We start from the raw sequence: 20,965 nt of genomic DNA, 5'->3' as shown, positions 1-20,965 counted from the left end.
TAGTTCCATCAGGTCTACATCGTTGGAACATTAAAATGAAATACTGACCATAAGTTTGTATAAATAATGTGGACAGCATTGCACACTTATATTGGGTACACACCATATTGTGATCAGCTGCTTTAACTAGATTATTAAAAGACACTGATTTGCAGTCTGGTAAAGTCAAATATATAAATCTTTCAGTGTCTATTCTAGTACTACTTGATAAACTACAATTGTCACAGTCATGCTGCCATTGATAAGAAAGGCCAAAAAGATTTTCTACATCTACACCTTCATCTTCCAATACACCAAACATATACATTAAACATTCCTGACAATCCTGCTGAATATTCTGTGAAAATTGATTTTGACCAGAACATATGTCTAAAAGATTTCGAATTTCTGAAACACTTTCTATTTTTGCTCTATCACTGCTACATTTCTCAAACACAGAATTCAATAAACAGCATAATGTTTGATCCCGAAATTCAACAATCTGTTCTTGTAAATTTTGAAGACAAAAAACAACATTAACCACTACATTAGCATAGCAGTTGATACCAGAACTGTTTTCAAACTGAAATCCAACAACATCTTTAACAGAATCCTTTTTCTTTCTGCTTACAATTACAGTTTCATCTACTTTTTGTCTTTTTGCTACTACCTCACTGCAATTATTCTCATTTCGTCTTTTTCGGCCCACCACACGTTTTTCAAACAGAGGATATTGAGGCAAATGTGGAGCATACTCTCTTCTTAACCTATTGCATTCTTTAACACAATCTAGATCTGCACAAATCTTTGTCTCATCACACTCAACCACGTACAATCCTGATAAAGTTCTGACTCGTGATAATGCCACATATGCCATACCCTCTTTAAACACAGAACTTCCAATGTTCACCAAAGCACTATCTACACTTAAACCTTGAGATTTATGAATTGTCACCGCATATGCCAAACAAACAGGAAACTGTTTTCGACGAACATATAAGTCTTTTACAAGCAAAAATCTAGCAGAACAACAACTGATTTGTTGTACTTCCTCAATGCCATCAAATTTAATTTTTAAAAATTCAATTCCATCTCTATTTCTGTAATTCAGAAATTCAACAACATTACCCATTGATCCATTTATCAGACCTCTATCAACATTTAAATTCCTTCTCAAAATGATACGACAATTTAAACACACATTCAGAGTCTTTTCAAAACCAGCAGTTTTAGATTTACTTTTCTCTAATGAATCCAATTTTGATTTCAAATTTTCTGACAAAATAATTGTTGCTCCCATATGCTCTATTTTATCTATAGCTTCCAGTTTCACAATCTCTTCATTTTCTAACTTTAACATTTTGTTGTTGAAGATGGAACATTCTTGCAGAGTTGGCATCAAACATATCCCAGATTTGTTCTCAGTAATTTTCTTAAAAATATTCTCTGGAAGAATGTTTTCATTTGGATACAAATTTGAAATTAATCGTGCATGTAATGCTTCTTTCCCATGCTCACTTACTTTTCCGATTCTTACATCTTGTAGAATATTTTTATAATCTTCATCCTTTGCCTGTCGCATATTTTGAAGTAGTTCTGCATATTTGAAATTTAACCATATATTAACGTTTCCAATGCTTCCTAGGCACTTCCTGGTATCTTCACGTGTAAGCATTTTAAACACTGGTTGTCCTTTCACTGGAGTCAACTGCAGTAGATCTCCAAAAACAATAATGTGTTTCCCTCCAAATAACACATCATACTCTGTTCTAAGGATTTCTTGCATTCTCAAATGCACAAAAAGCAAGCATTAGATTTGGAACCATGCTTACTTCATCAATGATAAGAAGTTTCATTTTCTTCCGGACTCTGGAAACTTCAGAACATGCATCTCCAGATAGTTTGTGGTATTGCAATTTATTATCATGCTCAACTGGTAGCATCAGTAAACGATGTAAAGTAATCCCTTTAATGTTATGTGCTGCCAGCCCAGTTGGAGCGGTAACAACACAAGACAGCGGTGATTCAGTCCTTTGCTGCAGATAAGTTGCAATTGCTTTAATCAGAAAACTTTTTCCAGTTCCTGCTTCTCCACTCACGTACAGTCGGACAGGCTTAAATGATGTACACGAGCACTCTTTTTTCACATGACTGAATCCATGTTCAACCTGTTCTGTGACTTCGTCATATATCTGTTTCTGCTCAGCGTTTAGTTGTTTCACCAAATCTTCTAAGTTAACTACATCCTCTTGTAAAGAAGAAGAGGTGTGGCGCCGCGGCCAAGGCGACTGACGCTGGAATCTGGGGACCACGGTTCGATCCCCGGCTCTGGCGGCAGGTTAGCCCAGCACCATGTGACTCTGGGCAATAGCTCGCTTAATCTTCCCGACGGCCCCCAGCGCCTAGAGACCCTTACGGGTGATTGTGCGCTTTACAAATGTGGACTTTACTCTTGAGCTTGTTCCATAGCTCTTTCCACCTCATCCATGGCAGTGGCAGCTTCATTTTGGATAATTGGTCCTCCTAGTGGATCCTGACTCAATGAAGTAGAACTCTGACTGTCTTGAGAACTGTCTCTAGCAATCTCTACAGCAATTGTGGCTTCTTGCTCTATTTCTTCGTTCAAAATTTGCAGATAATTTGGAAAAATAGGACATTCTATGGTATCCTTGATTGCATTAAAAGAATCTTCGTAACAGAGAAAATCTCCATGTAGTTCCTCTTCTGTACGCCATGGCTTAAAGAGTTGCAAAAGAGCTAAATAGTAAAATTCCCTTTTGTCTGGAGATTCGCAACTCAATTTTCGATGATTAATCAAATGGCCTTTTCTCTGCTTCACTAGACATCCTTCACACCCAATGACAGCATATATTCCATTATTGATATCTTCTGTGATGTTCCTCTTATAACTATAGTTTTGCAGAACTTCATACAAACAACTGTTCTCAAGATGTCTACTTCTATTTGGATAGTATGTATCCAGCATGTTTGTCTTCAAAATATCTGTACTGTCTGGTTCTTTCTCCGCCAAATACTCAATTTCTTGTACAGATTTCAAAACTCGGTTTTGTGTTGCAGCAAGACCTAGACTCGCCCAAATGATTGTTCGAGATTTGGCATAGAGACTTGCTGATGATAACCGATCAGAACATTCATATGCTCCAATTTCTCGATGCGACAACATCTTCAGACTGAAACTGTATAATTTTTTACTTATACTCTTTTCATGTGAAATATCCTCCCACATTTCCTTCAGTTCTGTCTTTTCTTTTTTTGTGATGTAAGACGTCATATATCGAGCCACAGCAATAGAGTTGTCAGCAACAAACTGAATATCCATGTTAGCATTCCACATGGACAAAATCACTGGGTTGTAGTCGTTGATGTACTTGGACTCTTCGTTTCTTTTTAAATTGTATGTATTTTTTGGTGATTTCCTCGTCACAGTATGTCGCAGAGAAGACATCAAATTATTTACTCTTCCTTTAGAAATCACTGGTCGTGGAAACCCGAAACGACATTTTGTGTAGAACTTGTCCTTGTTTCTGAATTTTCGACGACAGTACTTTCCACAACGATGGGATTGAAAGCGTAAAACTTGTTGCCTTAAACTTTTTTCTTTGGTAGTTTTCGGAACAGCACATGTTGAATACTCTTCAATAAAACTCATCACTGTGTCATCCGAATCTGTTCCAAATTTGGGTGGATCTTTAATCCATAACAACATATGTATGTGAGGAGCACCTCTCGCTTGATACTCCTTTCTCTAAAAGAAATCCAAAACCTCTCCAAGTGGAGTATTTTTTTTGTTGCTAATAAAAGACATCATAGCTTCAAATCTATGATTGAAATATCTGCATACATTCACTGGATCCAAAGAACACAATTCTCCAGGTGTTTTGAATTCTCTATTTTGTATGTTTGCGTTTGCCTCTTGTAGAAATTGAAGTAAGTCGTCCCATGCATACTCAGCACATCTAAGAGTGAGGAACCATGTAGGAGTTCCTAAGTTTCTTAGCATACATTTCAATTCCCCATGACGACGGAACCAATACTCGTTTGTACCACGCTGACATGCCATGAGATTGATTAGCTGAGATTCCAAAATACTGTCTTGCAGATTGACTTTGTCCATAAAGTCCCTCGCCGAAACATTTTGCAGATGTGGTCCACTTTTCAGTATATGGTTCACTGCATAAGAAATCCCAGACAAGCAGCCGCGGGCCGTGGAGGGAGTTACGGTGGGGCAGGGAGGCGGGGAGGGGGAGGGGCGGGGTGGAGGGTGCGAAAAACAGGCATATGGATCATTGCAGGTAAGTACACAATTTAATTAATAAAACGAAATTCGTAGCGAGCACCGCATTGCTTTTTGCCATGCAGTGCGCGCTACGAATTTCGTTTTATTAATTAAATTGTGTACTTACCTGCAATGATCCATATGCCTGTTTTTCGCACCCTCCACCCTGCCCCTCCCCCTCCCCGCCTCCCTGCCCCACCGTAACTCCCTCCACGGCCCGCGGCTGCAGACAAGTCACTTTCATACAGTAGATGAAACAAATACGGAATGCATTGACGAAACCTTGGATCTTCAGCATATAATCTTAAAGTCCGGTATTCAGATGCAGGAATTTTAAGTGGTCGATCGTCATATCGTCCACCTTGACCTGTTGGAAATAACTGTGGAAAACAACAAGCTTCCAAACTTTCTTCCCATACACTAATGGGACTTCCTTTTGCTGCTTTCATTTGAAACAAGTCAATTGCATTCCCCATTACTTCTTTGGAATGCAAAGGATGAGCAGTATAATGTTCATATATTTCTTCACTTCTAGACACATCAACTTTTTCAATTTGGCCGGCTGAACAATCACTGTCTTCTTCTGCAACTGTTTCCTCTGCTGCAACAAATACATGTTTGTAGTACTCATTGTTTTTGACCAAATACAACGTTGCCTTTTTGACTTTCCTAACATCCACTAAATCTTGCCAGATTTTCTTACTCTTTGTCGGAACCCCATTAACTAGAATAACCAGAGGTTCCTCTTCCACTTTTTCTACACCAATTGTATCAATATTTTTCTTGAAATCTAGAGGCAAATACACAACTCTTCCCTTTAATCCTCTCTGTAAATCTGAAGGAGGCAATTTCCCTATCTTAGGCTCCATGCGAACAATAGCCTGAAAAGGATGCACACATTGAATCAGACTCATAGGTATTTAAATCCATCAATTCAGAAGGAATGTCTACCAACTCCAGATTATTATGAACAGCTCTAGCAGGCATTCTGTTTTCATTTAATTTATTATAACAAAATTTACAAATACGTTGATCGGAACCCAAATCAAAACAATTTTCTACCAACAAATAAGTTCCTTCCACTCATTATTATTTACCTTTTCGCTTTTTACATATAAATTAACTAATCTAGTCTGATGCTTATAATGAGTTCGTCGACAACACACACAACTAAAATTTGGCCTTTCACTTGATTTTACCTTAAACTTGGAAATTTCCTGGTCAAACTTTTCTGTACTTGAAATCTGTACATTGTCTTCCACATTACCTTCTATTACTGTGTCAATTTCTACACTGTCCTCTTTTTCACCAAAGTGACTTAACTCAATTTCTTCACAAATGTTCTTCACATCTAATTCAGTTCCATGAAAAAGAGCACTGTTTAACTGTTTAAGCTTAAGAGCTGGACTTTTTGCATAATACAATATTCTCACTAATTTCCTTATTTTAGTATGATGCACTGCTAGCATCCTAAAATGATGAAAAACACTCTGACATACTTTTCTAGAAAGACAAGCCAGTGAATGCCCATGCAAACCTGTGTTTTCTCTCACTCTGCAAGGATCTAAGTCTTGCAGCATCTTCATTTTCTGTTTTAGACTTTTCTTACTGTATGTCCGTAAGAAATTACGAAGCAAAACGATTGAATCCTGTCGCACACTACAAATACTACTACACTTCCAAGTGTACACAGGACCCTTAGTACGTCTCCCTAAAACTTCATCAGCTAACACCTCCTCTGCATCTCTAGACACAAGTTTCTCTTTTTCAATCGGACAACCGTCTTTCACCTCATATGCTCGACCACTGGTGTCAACTGCATGCACCAAAACATTCTCCTGGAAGTAACTCTCCTCATTAAAAAATGGCTCACAACTTGAACTATGCATCCATTCTCCAGAAAAAACTTTACAAAAATTAGTGCGATTAATTATTCTTTTGCATCTACTATTTGATTTGAAAACATCACTTGCCTTGTTAAGTACCCTAATTCTATTGATTACTAAAATAAATATTTTTTTCTTAACTTCAAAAGCCTGATCAACAATCTTCTCTACACTTTTCTTTTTCTTGTAAAAAGCAGCTCTCTGTTTACCTTTCTTAATATTTTTTAACAAATTTAAAACTACCCTATTGCGAAACATTCGTCTACGAATGTCCCTAGATTGGTTTTGCCTTCTATTCCTATACATACCTTTCTCTCCTGCTCCAGTATTAAAAATTTGGGGGGGCCTCTCCTTCTTTTTCAAATTTGCTCTCTCCTTCTGTATATTCACATTTCCAATAACATTTTTTTTTATCTACATATGTTCCGAAAAAAAGACTTAGTTGTCTTACCAGGAGCTTCTTTGGTGTTTTTTGAAGTATTTGTTGTAGGGGAGTGCTTTAATTCCGTTGCTCTTTTTGATTTTTTCCGCTTGGCATCTTTCCTTCTCCTCTGCCTTGAGGGCATATTTCCTTACTATTGAAATCTTGATTTCAATCTGTGGTAAACACAAAAAATAACACATTATAGACCACTATTACCAAACAACAAAGCAATTACAATAAGCAAACGATATAAACACTAGTTTACAACATATCTAAGTTTGTACCACAGCAACTATGTAACTAGGAGTAAGACAGAGAAAAAGAGCTAGAGGGAGTAACACAAAGAGACAGAGAGAGTCAGACAAAGAAACAGGTAGAGGGAGTAAAACATAGAGAAGGAGTAAGACAGAGAGAGTGTATAATATGTTGCAAGACAGAGAAAGGATGTAATAGGGAGAGGAAGTAAGTCAAAGAAAGGGAGAAAGGGAGTAAGTCAGAAAAAGGGTGTAACAGGTTGGAAGACAGGGAAAGGGTGTAAGAGGATGTAAGACAGAGAGAGGGTGTTAGAAGGGGAGAGGATGTAAAAGAGACTAAAACAGAGAGAGGCTGTAAAAGGGAGAGAGAGAGAGTAAGTTTGAGAGAGGGTGTAAGAGGAAGTAAATCAGAGAGAGGATATAACAAGGAGTAAGTCAGACAGAGGGTGTTACAGGAAGAGAGGAAGAGAATAAAAAAGTCAGAAAGAGGGAGAGAGGGTGTAAAACAGACAAAATGTGTAATAGGGAGTAAGTCTGGGAGAGGATGTTACAAAGAGAAAGGTTGTAAGACGAAGTAAATCAGGAAGAGGATGTAAGAGAGAGTATGACTTACAAATTGCTGTAAAAAAGAGAGAGAGGGAATGAATTAGAGACAGGGTGTAAGAGAAAGTAAGTCAAAGATTGAGTGTAAGAGAGTGTAACACAGAGTCAGGATGTAAAAAGGAATAAGTCAGAGAGAGGGTGTTAGAAGGGGACAGGTGGAAAAATAGAGTAAGTCAGGAAGAGAATATAATAGACACTAATACATTCTTGATAATGCTTGGTAAAGAAATGTTGGTGCATAAAGGAATTGTATTTTGTAAATGAGTGAGGTTTCAGTAGTGTAATGAAATGCTTATACATATGACCTGTGCTCTGTTTTGTAAATGTTATTTAAAAAAAGATTTCGGGCACATGAATTGGTTTTACATTATTGACAAGGATTAGATACTATCTGCATGATTAAAAAAATATATTAGCACATTTCACAATCATGTCACCTCAATCTATTGGGTATAATAGATGGTAACATGATGCAGATGAGGTGAGACCAGACCAGGAGTGCAGATGAGGTCAGGCCTGTCCTGGGGAGCAGAGGTGTTGAGGCCTGTGTCTAAGAGGGCAGTGGAGTGGACTTCATGAAGCCTCTCCCCCACTGCACTCTTAGACACAGGCCTCACCTCCTTTGCACCCCTGGACAGGCCTCTCTCCCACTACACTCTTGAACACAGGCCTCATCTCCTCTGCACCCGTGGACAAGCCTCACCTCATCTGCAATCCTGAACAGGCCTCACCTCATCTGCACCCCTGGACAGGCCTCACCTCATCTACACCCCTGGATAGGCCTCACCTCATCTGCACCCTGTTACCATCAATTATACCCAATACATTGAGGCCTGTCCAGGGGGCACGGAGGAGGTGAGGCTTGTCCAAGGGCCAGAGGAGGTGAGTCCTCTCCACTGCACTCTTGGATACAGGCCACACCTCCTCTGCACCCCTGGACAAGCCTCACCTCATCTGCACAATCTACTTCCTAATCTGAGGAAACACAGGTGACATGATTGTGAAAGGTTCAAATATATCTATTTAATCTTGCAGACACTATTTATTCCTTCTAAAAAATGTAAAAGCTATTCATTTGCCCCAAAATCGTTTTTCCAATAACATTTAAGAAACAGAGCGCTTGTCCTATGTACAAGCATTCGATTAGTAAGCAGATTGTGCAGATGAGGTGAGGCCTGTCCAGGGGTGCAGAGGAGGTAAGTCCTGTGTCCAAGAGTGCTGTGGATAGGACTCACCTCCTCTGACCCCTAGACAAGCCTCACCTCCTCCGTGCCCCCTGGACAGGCCTCAATCTATTGGGTATAATAGATGGTAACATGATGCAGATGAGGTGAGACCTGACCAGGAGTGCAGATGAGGTCAGGCCTGTCCTGGGGAGCAGAGGTGTTGAGGCCTGTGTCTAAGAGGGCAGTGGACTGGACTTCATGAAGCCTCTCCCCCACTGCACTCTTAGACACAGGCCTCACCTCCTTTGCACCCCTGGACAGGCCTCTCTCCCACTACACTCTTGAACACTGGCCTCATCTCCTCTGCACCCGTGGACAAGCCTCACCTCATCTGCAATCCTGAACAGGCCTCACCTCATCTACACCCCTGGACAGGCCTCACCTCATCTGCACCCTGTTACCATCAATTATACCCAATACATTGAGGCCTGTCCAGGGGGCACGGAGGAGGTGAGGCTTGTCCAAGGGTCAGAGGAGGTGAGTCCTCTCCACTGCACTCTTGGATGAATGTCTGACATAATATCGACAGACAGAATATCTACATACAAAAATATCGACACAAAAATATCGAAATCAAAAATATCGGAGTCATATCTTCATAAAGGTAAGTACAAAAATATCGAAAAATTAATATCGTAGTACAAAAATATCGAAATTAAAAATATTGTTTTTTTAAATGTATAAATAATAATGTAAAAATAATTTTAAAATACATATAATTTTACAAATATTAAATAAAAACATTAAAACATAATTAAAAAATTAAAACTAATAAACTAATACATATACATTTAAAATAAATTAAAAACGTAATAATTTAATGTAATTTTTTTTTTTTAATTTCATTTAATTGATTTAATTTAAATATAAATGTTTTATTTTTACCCTGTACGCCTGTACCCCAAAAACCCAAAACTGACCCTGAACCCTAAAAATACCCCTTTACCCAAAAACCCAAAACTGACCCTGAACCCTAAAAATACCCTTTTACCCAAAAACCCATAACTGACCCTGAACCCTAAAAATACCCCTTTACCCAAAAACCCAAAACTGACCCTGAACCCTAAAAATACCCCTTTACCCAAAAACTGAAAACTGACCCTGAACCCAAAAAATACCCCTTTACCCAAGAACTAAAAACTGACCCTGAACCCTAAAAATACCCCTTTACCCAAAAACTGAAAACTGACCCTGAACCCTAAAAATACCCCTTTACCCAAAAACTGAAAACTGACCCTGAACCCTAAAAATACCCCTTTACCCAAAAACTGAAAACTGACCCTGACCCAAAAAATACCCCTTTACCCAAAAACTGAAAACTGACCCTGAACCCTAAAAATACCCCTTTACCCAAAAACTGAAAACTGACCCAGAACCCAAAAAATACCCCTTTACCTAAGGACTGAAAACTGACCCTGCACCCTAAAAATACTCCTTTACCCAAAAACTGAAAACTGACCCTGAACCCTAAAAATACCCCTTTACCCAAAAACTGAAAACTGACCCTGAACACTAAAAATACCCTTTTACCCAAAAACTGAAAACTGACCCTGAACCCTAAAAATACCCCTTAAAAAAACTAAAACATATAAAATTTAAAATAATATTATATACTTACCTATACTTACGTTGTAATGGTATGCGTTGTAAAGGTACCTGCGTTGTAAAAACATGCGTTGTAAACACATGCGTTGTAATGGTGTTTGCGTTGTAAAAATTTCGTTGTAATGGCAGTGCGTTGTAAAAGTTGTGTTGTAAAGGTTGTTTCCCCGGTGGATAGCATAGGGGTAAAAATTACTATTCACACTCCAGAGGGTGCAACAGTAGGGAAAGCGTTGGATAGCATCGGGGTAAAAATTAATTCCCACACTACTCCCACTTTAACACACAACACACTACACATATAAAAAAGACAATTAATATAAATTTCAATTAATCAATTAATAACAATTAATATTACTAAATTGATGTAATTATAAATGAACTAAATAACACATATTAATTACTAATTAATTAACAATAAATACCAAAGAAAATTACAATCTCTTTAATTAATTACATTTAATTATATCACACCCTATCCCCCTATAAACACACAACCCACTACACAGAAATAAATCATATCATTTATTCACTTAATAATTATTAATTACCAATTAATTATTATTTAACAATAACAAAAAAATAAATATATTAGCACATTAACTCTAAATAATTTAATTACATAATTAATATTATTTAATTACCAATTAATTATTAATTAACAATAACAATACATTAAATATATTAGCACATTAACTCTAAATAATTTAATTACATAATTAATATTATTTAATTATCAATTAATTATTAATTAACAATAACAATAAAGTAAATATATTAGCACATTAGCTGTAAATAATTTAATTTACTAATTAATATTATTGTTTCCCAATTAATTAATTAACAATAACAAAAAATTATATATATAAAAAATTACTCTAATTAATGTAATTAACTAATTAATATTAATTAATTACCAATTAATTATTAATTAAAAATATGTACAAAATTATATTAATTAATTAACTAATGAATATTAATTAATTACCAATTAAGTATTAATTAAAAATATTTACAAACATATATTAATTAATTAATTATTATTAAATTACTTCCCACTCTATTTCCCTATAAACCCACAACCCGCTCTGATACTAAGTCGCAAAATGTAAACAAATTTACAAATTTTCAAACATACATTACAAAACATGTTTAACAAACATATAAACAACACATTAAAATACATAACACTAAACAAAATTTCGATATTAGTAAAATTCGATATTAGTAACATACATACCTTAAAAAAACGATATTCTGTCTGTCGATATTTTGGACATCGATATTCTATACTATCGAAATTAAAACATCGATATTATTGTATATCGATATTTTAATTTCGATATTTTGTCTGTGTACCCTCTTGGATACAGGCCTCACCTCCTCTGCACCCCTGGACATGCCTCACCTCATCTGCACAATCTACTTCCTAATCTGAGGAAACACAGGTGACATGATTGTGAAAGGTTCAAATATATCTATTTAATCTTGCAGACACTATTTATTCCTTCTCAAAAATGTAAAAGCTATTCATTTGCCCCAAAATCGTTTTTCCAATAACATTTAAGAAACAGTGCGCAGGTCCTATGTACAAGCATTCAATTTCACTACTGAAACATCACTATTTTACAAAATACAATTCCTCTATCTTGCAAATGTTGATACCAAGCATTATCAAAAAACATGAAACAAACCAACAAGAAAGAATCTCAATCTGCTAAGAAACAGAGCGCTCGTCCTATGTACAAGCATTCGATTAGTAAGCAGATTGTGCAGATGAGGTGAGGCCTGTCCAGGGGTGCAGAGGAGGTAAGTCCTGTGTCCAAGAGTGCTGTGGACAGGACTCACCTCCTCTGACCCCTAGACAAGCCTCACCTCCTCCGTGCCCCCTGGACAGGCCTCAATCTATTGGGTATAATAGATGGTAACAGAATGCAGATGAGGTGAGACCTGACCAGGAGTGCAGATGAGGTCAGGCCTGTCCTGGGGAGCAGAGGTGTTGAGGCCTGTGTATAAGAGGGCAGTGGACTGGACTTCATGAAGCCTCTGTCCCACTGCACTCTTAGACAAAGGCCTCACCTCCTTTGCACCCCTGGACAGACCTCTCTCCCACTACACTCTTGAACACAGGCCTCATCTCCTCTGCACCCGTGGACAAGCCTCACCTCATCTGCAACCCTGAACAGGCCTCGCCTCATCTGCACCCCTGGACAGGCCTCACCTCATCTACACCCCTGGACAGGCCTCACCTCATCTGCACCCTGTTACCATGTATTATACCCAATAAATTGAGGCCTGTCCAGGGGGCACGGAGGAGGTGAGGCTTGTCCATGGGTCAGAGGAGGTGAGTCCTCTCCACTGCACTCTTGGATACAGGCCTCACCTCCTCTGCACCCCTGTACATGCCTCACCTCATCTGCACAATCTACTTCCTAATCTTAGGAAACACAGGTGACATGATTGTCAAAGGTTCAAATATATCTATTTAATCTTGCAGACACTATTTACTCCTTCTCAAAAATGTAAAAGCCATTCATTTGCCCCAAAATCGTTTTTCCAATAACATTTAAGAAACAGTGCGCAGGTCCTATGTACAAGCATTCAATTTCACTACTGAAACATCACTATTTTACAAAATACAATTCCTCTATCTTGCAAATGTTGATACCAAGCATTATCAAAAAACATGAAACAAACCAACAAGAAAGAATCTCAATCTGCTTCCTAATCTGAGGTAACACAGGTGACATCATTGTGAAAAGTTCAAATATATTTATTTATTCATGCAGACACTATTTATTCCTTCTCAAAAAGGTAAAATTCATTCATTTGTCTCAAAATCGTTTTTTAAATAACATTTTAGAAACAGAGCGCAGGTCCTATGTACAAGCATTCAATTTCACTACTGAAACCTCACTATTTCACAAAATACTATTCCTCTATCTTGTAAATGTTAATACCAAGCATTATCAAAAAACATGACACAAACCAACAAGAAAGAAGCTCAATCTGCTTCCTAATCTGAGTTAACACAGGTGACATCATTCTGAAAGCTTCAAATGTATTTCTTTAATCATGCAGACACTATTTATTCCTTCTCAAAAATGTAAAAGCCATTCATTTTCCCCAAAATCGTTTTTCACATCACATTTAAGAAACACAGCACAGGTCCTATGTACAAGCATTCCATGTCACCACTGAAACTTCACAATTTTACAAAATACAATTTCTCTATGCAGCAAAATCTTTTTACCAAGCATTATCAAAAAACATGACACAAAGCAACATTAAAAAACCACAATGTGCTTCCAAATCTTCTTCATAGAGCATACAAGTCTTTATCTATATTAAATAAATCATTACTCACCTTTACAAATGCTTTGGGAGATTGAGAACAGTGTCAGACACACACACCAATATTTCTTTAGCAGAGCAAGAGGTATGCACTCCAGACACTGCAACCATGAATGGCACAGAAAACCTCTAATTCTACACACATATTCCTCATGTTAACCAATTAAAACTCTTCCCTCACTATTTCAAAACCAACACCCTTCCCCCCTCAGCCCTTTTTGCCTGTTACCATAGCAACTCCCTCCTCGCTGACCTCTCAGGTTTAAAAGTTTATTCTACAATGTTGCAAATGAACTCAGCAAGGATGTTTGACCTCTCAATACACCAGCTTATCCAATGCAATGCTTCTTTAAATGACTTTTTCTTAACCATTCAAATTACTTCTTTCACAGAACAGACCCATGCACCCTAACTTTCAGTTTTCAACTATCTGAATCCACCAATCATTGCTTGTGATTCAAGAGCACTGAAACTCCACAGTTTTGTTTTTGCAAACTCCTACTGTTCCAACTGCCATTTCATTTCCACACTTCATCAGACTGCACCAGAACCTCCTCTCACCATGTATTCTGTCTGGATTATTGGACATAGCTACATCCACTGGGCTCAAAGGTACGCAGATATCAAAAATTTTCACAACCTTGATTTACCAAATGTGGACATCAAGTGGATTGGCCTGAGAGGATTGAGTTGTCACCAATTGATACCATTGGTGAAAAACTTTTTGCATCTGCCACACCCTCACCTTATAATTCTGCACTGTGGTGGAAATGACCTAGGCACTTTGACTGGGGTAGGTCTGGAAATGCTTTTAAAGGACACCTTTGAGCAATTGATGGCACTTTTTCCACAAACTGCCTTGGTATATTCCAATATATGCCAAAGACAGAAATGGAACTGGTCCAACCAATTTTGTCCACAATTTGAGAAAGCACGGAAACATGTGAATAAATCTGTTTCTGCTTACATGAGAGACTATGGAATGGGTTCAATATACAACAATAACTTGCGTTACAAAATGCAAGATATCTACAGAGGAGATGGTGTGCACTTCTCAGATGAGGGGAATAGCATATTCCTCCTGAATTTAAGACTGTGCATTGGAACCTACTTGTAGGTACCTAAATCAGCCACAGAACCCAAAAGCTCTTTTCAGGGCTACCCTACCTCTGATCACTCAAAATGATTATTTTACTCTAACTTTTTTCACTAATTTTCACCAAAGTACGCTCCCCGGTACGCGTACCGGGCGCTCCCCCCGCAAAAATTAAAAAACATTTTTTTTGGGTCCTATATGGGCCTCCTAAGACCCCCTCGGAAAACCTAGGGGGTCGGGGGTCTCTACCGTGCCCCCTTTTACCCATTCCCAACGTTATTTGTCCTCCATCTTGTGTCTCAATTGTACCGAAACACAAGATGGAGGACTCCCGTTGCGCTGCCGGTACGCGTACCGGGGCGCGCACCGGTAAGCCCTCCACAAAAAATTTGGAAGGTAATTTACATAAAAACCACTGGAGAGACTTTCACCAAATATAGAATAGGCCCTACTACATACCAGTCCCTACCATTTTCCCAAATTTGGTGGAATTCCATTGAGCCATTTGGGCTGTAGCCCTGTCTAAATATCCTGAGGTAAATTACATGACAAAAACACATATGAAAGTGTTAGAATTTACAACCAATTAAAATGTTACTTTCGTTTTGTATTTTTGTGTGGTGACATTTGATTGGTTATGTACATGAATATATATGAAAAATGAGAGGGAAACACGGCCATTTTGACTACTACTACCTGAGGTACATTTATTAAGGATTTTCTCCGAAAACTTCAACTGCTTTCTGAAAGGTAAGTTGTTAATTTGTAAGGGGAACTATGTTGTGCACTTTAAGTTAATTTTGAAAAACGTTTTCTGTTAGTTATTTACAGTCCCTCTGTTATAGTTATAGATTGAGATAGGTTTCTCTGTTATAGTTATGGATTGAGTTAGGCTTCTCTGGTATAATTATGAATTTACTCAGACTTCATCACATGCACTTTTTTATATTTCTACTTCCTCCCTGATACCATACACTGCCCAAAGATAACTTGACTGTTAAAAACTCAGAAGTACCTCTCTGAACTTAAACCCAACAGTGCCCTAACTCTACTGATATAGTTATTTTTTATGCAATTTACAGCAAGAAAATGGAAGGTACACAACAGACCATCAATATTTCTTTTGAAATTACCGATGAGGAGATTCTTCAAGAAGATTTTTTTGACTTCCTGGATGAGTCTCTGGACCAAGAATTCATTGACTGTTTAGATAATAATGAATCATGCAATACAAATTTGGAGGAGATTCCGTACAATGAAATGTTGGAAGTGTTATTATATTATGAAAATTCAGAACAATAAATTTATATTTAATAATTAAAAATTGTTTGAGACATTATTCATTTTTATATGTAATTCATGAAGTAGTACCAAAATGATTATAATATGAAGTGAGACTTACAGTATACTGTGCAACTTTTTTTGTGTTACATAGTAAGTTTGCTCATAGTTACTTCTTTTCTCCCACTATATTATCTCCAATGTGTATTTGACATCTCTTTTTCATCTCCTGCCTCCTTTCTCTCACTGTCTATCTCTAATGCACCATATCACCGCCAATTTTGTGTAGATTCAGAAGAGAGTAAAATGTAATACTTGAAAACATCGTAAGGGAGCAGGGTAGACTACCCATGATCCCCTAGGCCTTCTCAGGGAGTGCTTAAAGGATCTGTTTCTGCTTTCCTGACAGACTTTGGTATGGATTCCATATACCACAATAACTTCTGTAACAACATGCAAGATATCTACAGAGGAGACGGTGTACATTGAATTTAAGACTCTGCATCGGTACCTACATGTTGGTACTTAAATCACCCACACAACACAACAACTCTATTCAGAGCTACCCTACCTCTAACCACTTTAAATTATTATTTTACTGTTTCACTTGGTTTTCCCTATGGTACGCTCCCCGGTACGCTCCCCGGTGCGCTCCCCCCCACGAAAATCGCGGGACCCTTTTATGGCCCCCACATCAAACCTAGGGGGTCAGGGGGGGTCTACCCTGCCCCCTTTTGGTCATTTCCCCCTTTGTTTTTGCCACCGCTTGTGTCTCGATCCTACCGATTCAGAAAAGGGGGTGTCTCGATCCTACCGAGACACAAGATGGCGGCCGCTCCAGACTGTTTGGAATGTTGACAGACACCCGAGAGCCAATCAGCTTTCCGCTCGCGAACTCGCGTTGCGCGCTGGTCCGCGCCCCGGTGCACGTACCGGGGCGCGCTTATAGATATATATATTTTTTTAACCTAAATTACTCAAAATCCACTGGAGCACATATCTTGAGACATAGCAAAGGCACATCGGGCTACCAGTCCCTACAATGTTGCCAAGTTTGGTGGAAATCCATTCAGCCGTTCGGGCTAAAAGTGAGTCATACCGCCCTATGGAAATTAACATGGGGAAAACACGTTTTGGGACCCCCCTTTTATCTCAGCCCCCGCTAGACGAATCCCCCTCAAACTTTCAGGGAAGGAGCGGAGCAGAGCTGGCCATTTCCTTGGAGAAATTCAGCCAATTCCGTCCATCAACGCCAAAGTTATTCCCAATAGAATGTTGCGGATTTCCTATGGAAACTAGGTCCTAACTATAACTACCTACTGGCGACCGCCAGTAGGTAATATATATATATATATATATATCTCCCCCAGCTATGCATGTTTACATGTTGGCTGGTGGGAGGAGCGGGTTCTCAAAACCATCCTTCAGGTGGAATACCAGACACACATCAGATCATATCTGAGATATATAGATGATGTGTTCATTTTATGGCAGGGTAGTGAAGAGGAAGCAGTTTGCTTTATAAATAAGATTAATGATAACATCTATAATCTAAAATTCACTTCCAATATTCACAAAAATGAAATTGAATTCCTTGATGTCAAAGTTTTTGTTAATAATGAAAAGTTTGAAAGTACCTTGCATAGAAAAGCAACCTCGGGCAACATTACGCTACACGCAACCAGCTCCCATCCTAAACACCTCATTGCCAGCATTCCTTATGGAGAAATCTTAAGGTTAAAACGTATTTGCAGCAATGAGGAAGAATTTAATAGATGTCAACTGGAGCTGGTTGACAGACTGAAGGCAAGGGGGTATTCACAAAAAATCCTGTGTGATGCCATAAATAAAGCCAAATCTAAATCTAGAATGAGCTTATTTATTCCTGAGGCTGACAGTTCAACAGTCCCTGATACTGCTATAATCCCTAGGAATATTAATACTCCTAGATTAATTACCACCTACAACAGAGAAGAACGTCAGATAAGAACTATACTCAATAAACACTGGCCAGTGGTCCTTACTGACAATGTTCTGCACAACAGAATAGCAGACAAGCCTGTTGTCACATTTAGAAGAAGCAGTACTATGGGCACTGCTTTGGACCGAGTGTCGCCTGAGGTCAAGCAAGTCACTACGTGGTTGGCCCCTAAGAAGGGTTTAAAAAAATGCACGCCATGTCGTGCTTGCAATTTTGGCTGTAACATGTCCAAGTACTCTACACCCTTTAGTACTGTCCCCATATCGATTTTGGGTAACTATGATTGCAAGACCGAATATGCTGTATATGTCCTGACGTGCACCTGTGGGCTTCGCTACGTGGGTAGCACTAAGCTGCAGGTGAACGTCAGGCTCTTGCAGCATATAAGAGCCATTCTCCACAGCGACGCAACATATCCTGTTGCGAGGCATTTTAAGAAGGTACATGGTAACAACATTAATTGCCTATCCTATTATGTAATAGATGCTGTGGTCAAGAAAAGAAGGGGTGGCAACAGAGAGCGCCAACTCCAACAGCTCGAAACAAAATACATTCTTGAGCTTGATTGCAAATGGCCTAACGGTTTGAACACCACAGAAGACATGCGCAGCTTTCTGTAGAAATATACTCTTGCTGCTATATTGTGGTTGGTTTTAGCAATCAAATGGTTACTCTCACTAGTAGCATAAAAACTGTCTCAAATATACTAAGATATTAATTTTCTGTATCATTGTATCATATATATTTTATCTTTTTCTCTTCTTTCCATCATTGATTTCCCTAAAAGTATTTAGTATATAAATGTGGTAAATTATGACACCATTTCATAGAAAATAGATTATTTATATTCTATAAATGAATGGTGAGAACCTGCATTTACTGTAAAATAATTGAGAAGTCAATACAAATCACACCAGCCCTTTATATTTATTTATTTATGCACTGTTGCACAGGTTCCATCCCACTTGTATTTGTACTGGTAAAAAAGAAAAAAATCACAAAGAAAATGTGAAAATTACCAAATTATGGCAACATATATAAAATATATGTGTTACTAAACACCTAAAACTAATAGGCCACACTGATTGAATTGAAAATAATCGGATTTATCCGGGAATAATTTTGTATGGGCGCTGCAGCTATATAGGCAGTCTTGGATTTATCCAAAGAGAATCTTAAAATGAATTATATTTATTGTTTTATAAAAACTATGACACTTAAGCACTTTACATGTTTTTAAAGATTATTTTAAACATGTGTATATATATATCTAATGTGTCATGAAATATTATTCTGTCTATGGGGTTTTAAACTACGAAATGATTGTCTTGTGGTTACCTCAGTCTGTTGTTTATGCCCATCTACATGTGACCTATGATGTCAGAAAGTGGGAGTGGGGTCATTTCACTTTAAATAACATATGGTGTTTTTTTCCACTTTGACACGTGAACAAGGGCTTACGAGCTTGAAACGCGTTGTGTTGGGTCACTGAAATAAAACCACACTTTTTGCCCATTAAACCTCGGAGGTCTGTGTCTCTTTCCTCGCCTAACCCGCCGTTGGCGGAATCAGGAAGTGGTTCGAGTTTCCAGGGGATACACATATATATATATATATATACATATATAGCGGCAGCGCTGGCTTTACGAAATTAAACCACCTTGCACCAGCACTTCTGGGTCGACTCTTTGCTACTGGATACTTTGGTGAATTCCTTCTTTTGCTAGAAGTGACAATGTTCGGAATATATATATATATATATACATATACATATATATATATATATATATATATATATATATATATATATATATATATATATATATATATATTACCTACTGGCGATAGCCAGTAGGTATATATAGTTAGGATTTTTTTCCTATGGGATTTTTGAAAATTCTATGTCGAATAACTTTGGCGTTTGAGGACAGAATTGGCTGAAATTTTCAGGAAAATGGAACATTTTGTTTCTGAGCAGCCCCTGAAAATTTGGGGGGGTTTCGTCAAGGGGGGGCCGAGAAAAAAGGGGGGTCCCAAAACGTGTTTTTCCCATGCAATTTTCCATAGGGCGGTTGGCCTCACTTTTAGCCTGAACGGCTGAATGGATTTACACCAAACTTGGCAAAATTGTAGGGACTGGTAGCCCGATGTGCCTTTGCTATGTCTCAAGATATAGGCTCCAGTGGTTTTTACGAAAATTAACTTTGAAAAATATATATTGGGCTACATTGGGCTATATATATGTTGGAGCCCAAATGTAGCCCAATGTAGCCCAATGTAGCCCAAAGATGGCCACCAGAGACAAAAAAAAACAAATGTAGCCCAAATATCAGCCAGATGTAGCCCAACTATAGCCCAATGACAGAATGTCCCAGAGTGTTCTAAAGAACAACTAGAGTGCTAACAGTCCTACTTATTACAAAGGTATGGCACACCTGAAGCCATCTTGATTGGAATAAAGTGGTAACTCTTAAAACATTTAATTTAAAAAGGAACAAAATGAGGGGGTTCATTTTGCCATAGAAAGTATGATTAGCGAATATATGACGAAATCCCGCATACCATCAGTCCGCAAAAAAAATCCCGCATGTACTATTAGGCCGCAAATTAAAATAACGAAAACTTTTAAAACGAATATGCCTTTAGCATACACTAAACTACTAAACTACCCTAAACCCTAAAACACTACCCCCAGCATGACCCTACACTACACAAACAGTACAACACTACCCTAAACCCTAAAACACTACCCCCAGCATGACCCTACACTACACAAACACTACAACACTACCCTAAACCCTAAAACACTGCCCCCAGCATGACCCTACACTACGCAAACACTACAACACTACCCAAAACCCTAAAACACTACACCCCAGCATGACCCTACACTACGCAAACACTACAACACTACCCTAAACCCTAAAACACTACCCCCAGCATGACCCTACACTACACAAACACTACAACACAACCCTAAAC

This window comes from Lissotriton helveticus, chromosome 8 (genome assembly GCF_964261635.1).
Source record: "Lissotriton helveticus chromosome 8, aLisHel1.1, whole genome shotgun sequence".
NCBI classification, from domain to species: Eukaryota; Metazoa; Chordata; class Amphibia; order Caudata; family Salamandridae; genus Lissotriton; species Lissotriton helveticus.
This window is presented reverse-complemented; position numbering follows the sequence as displayed.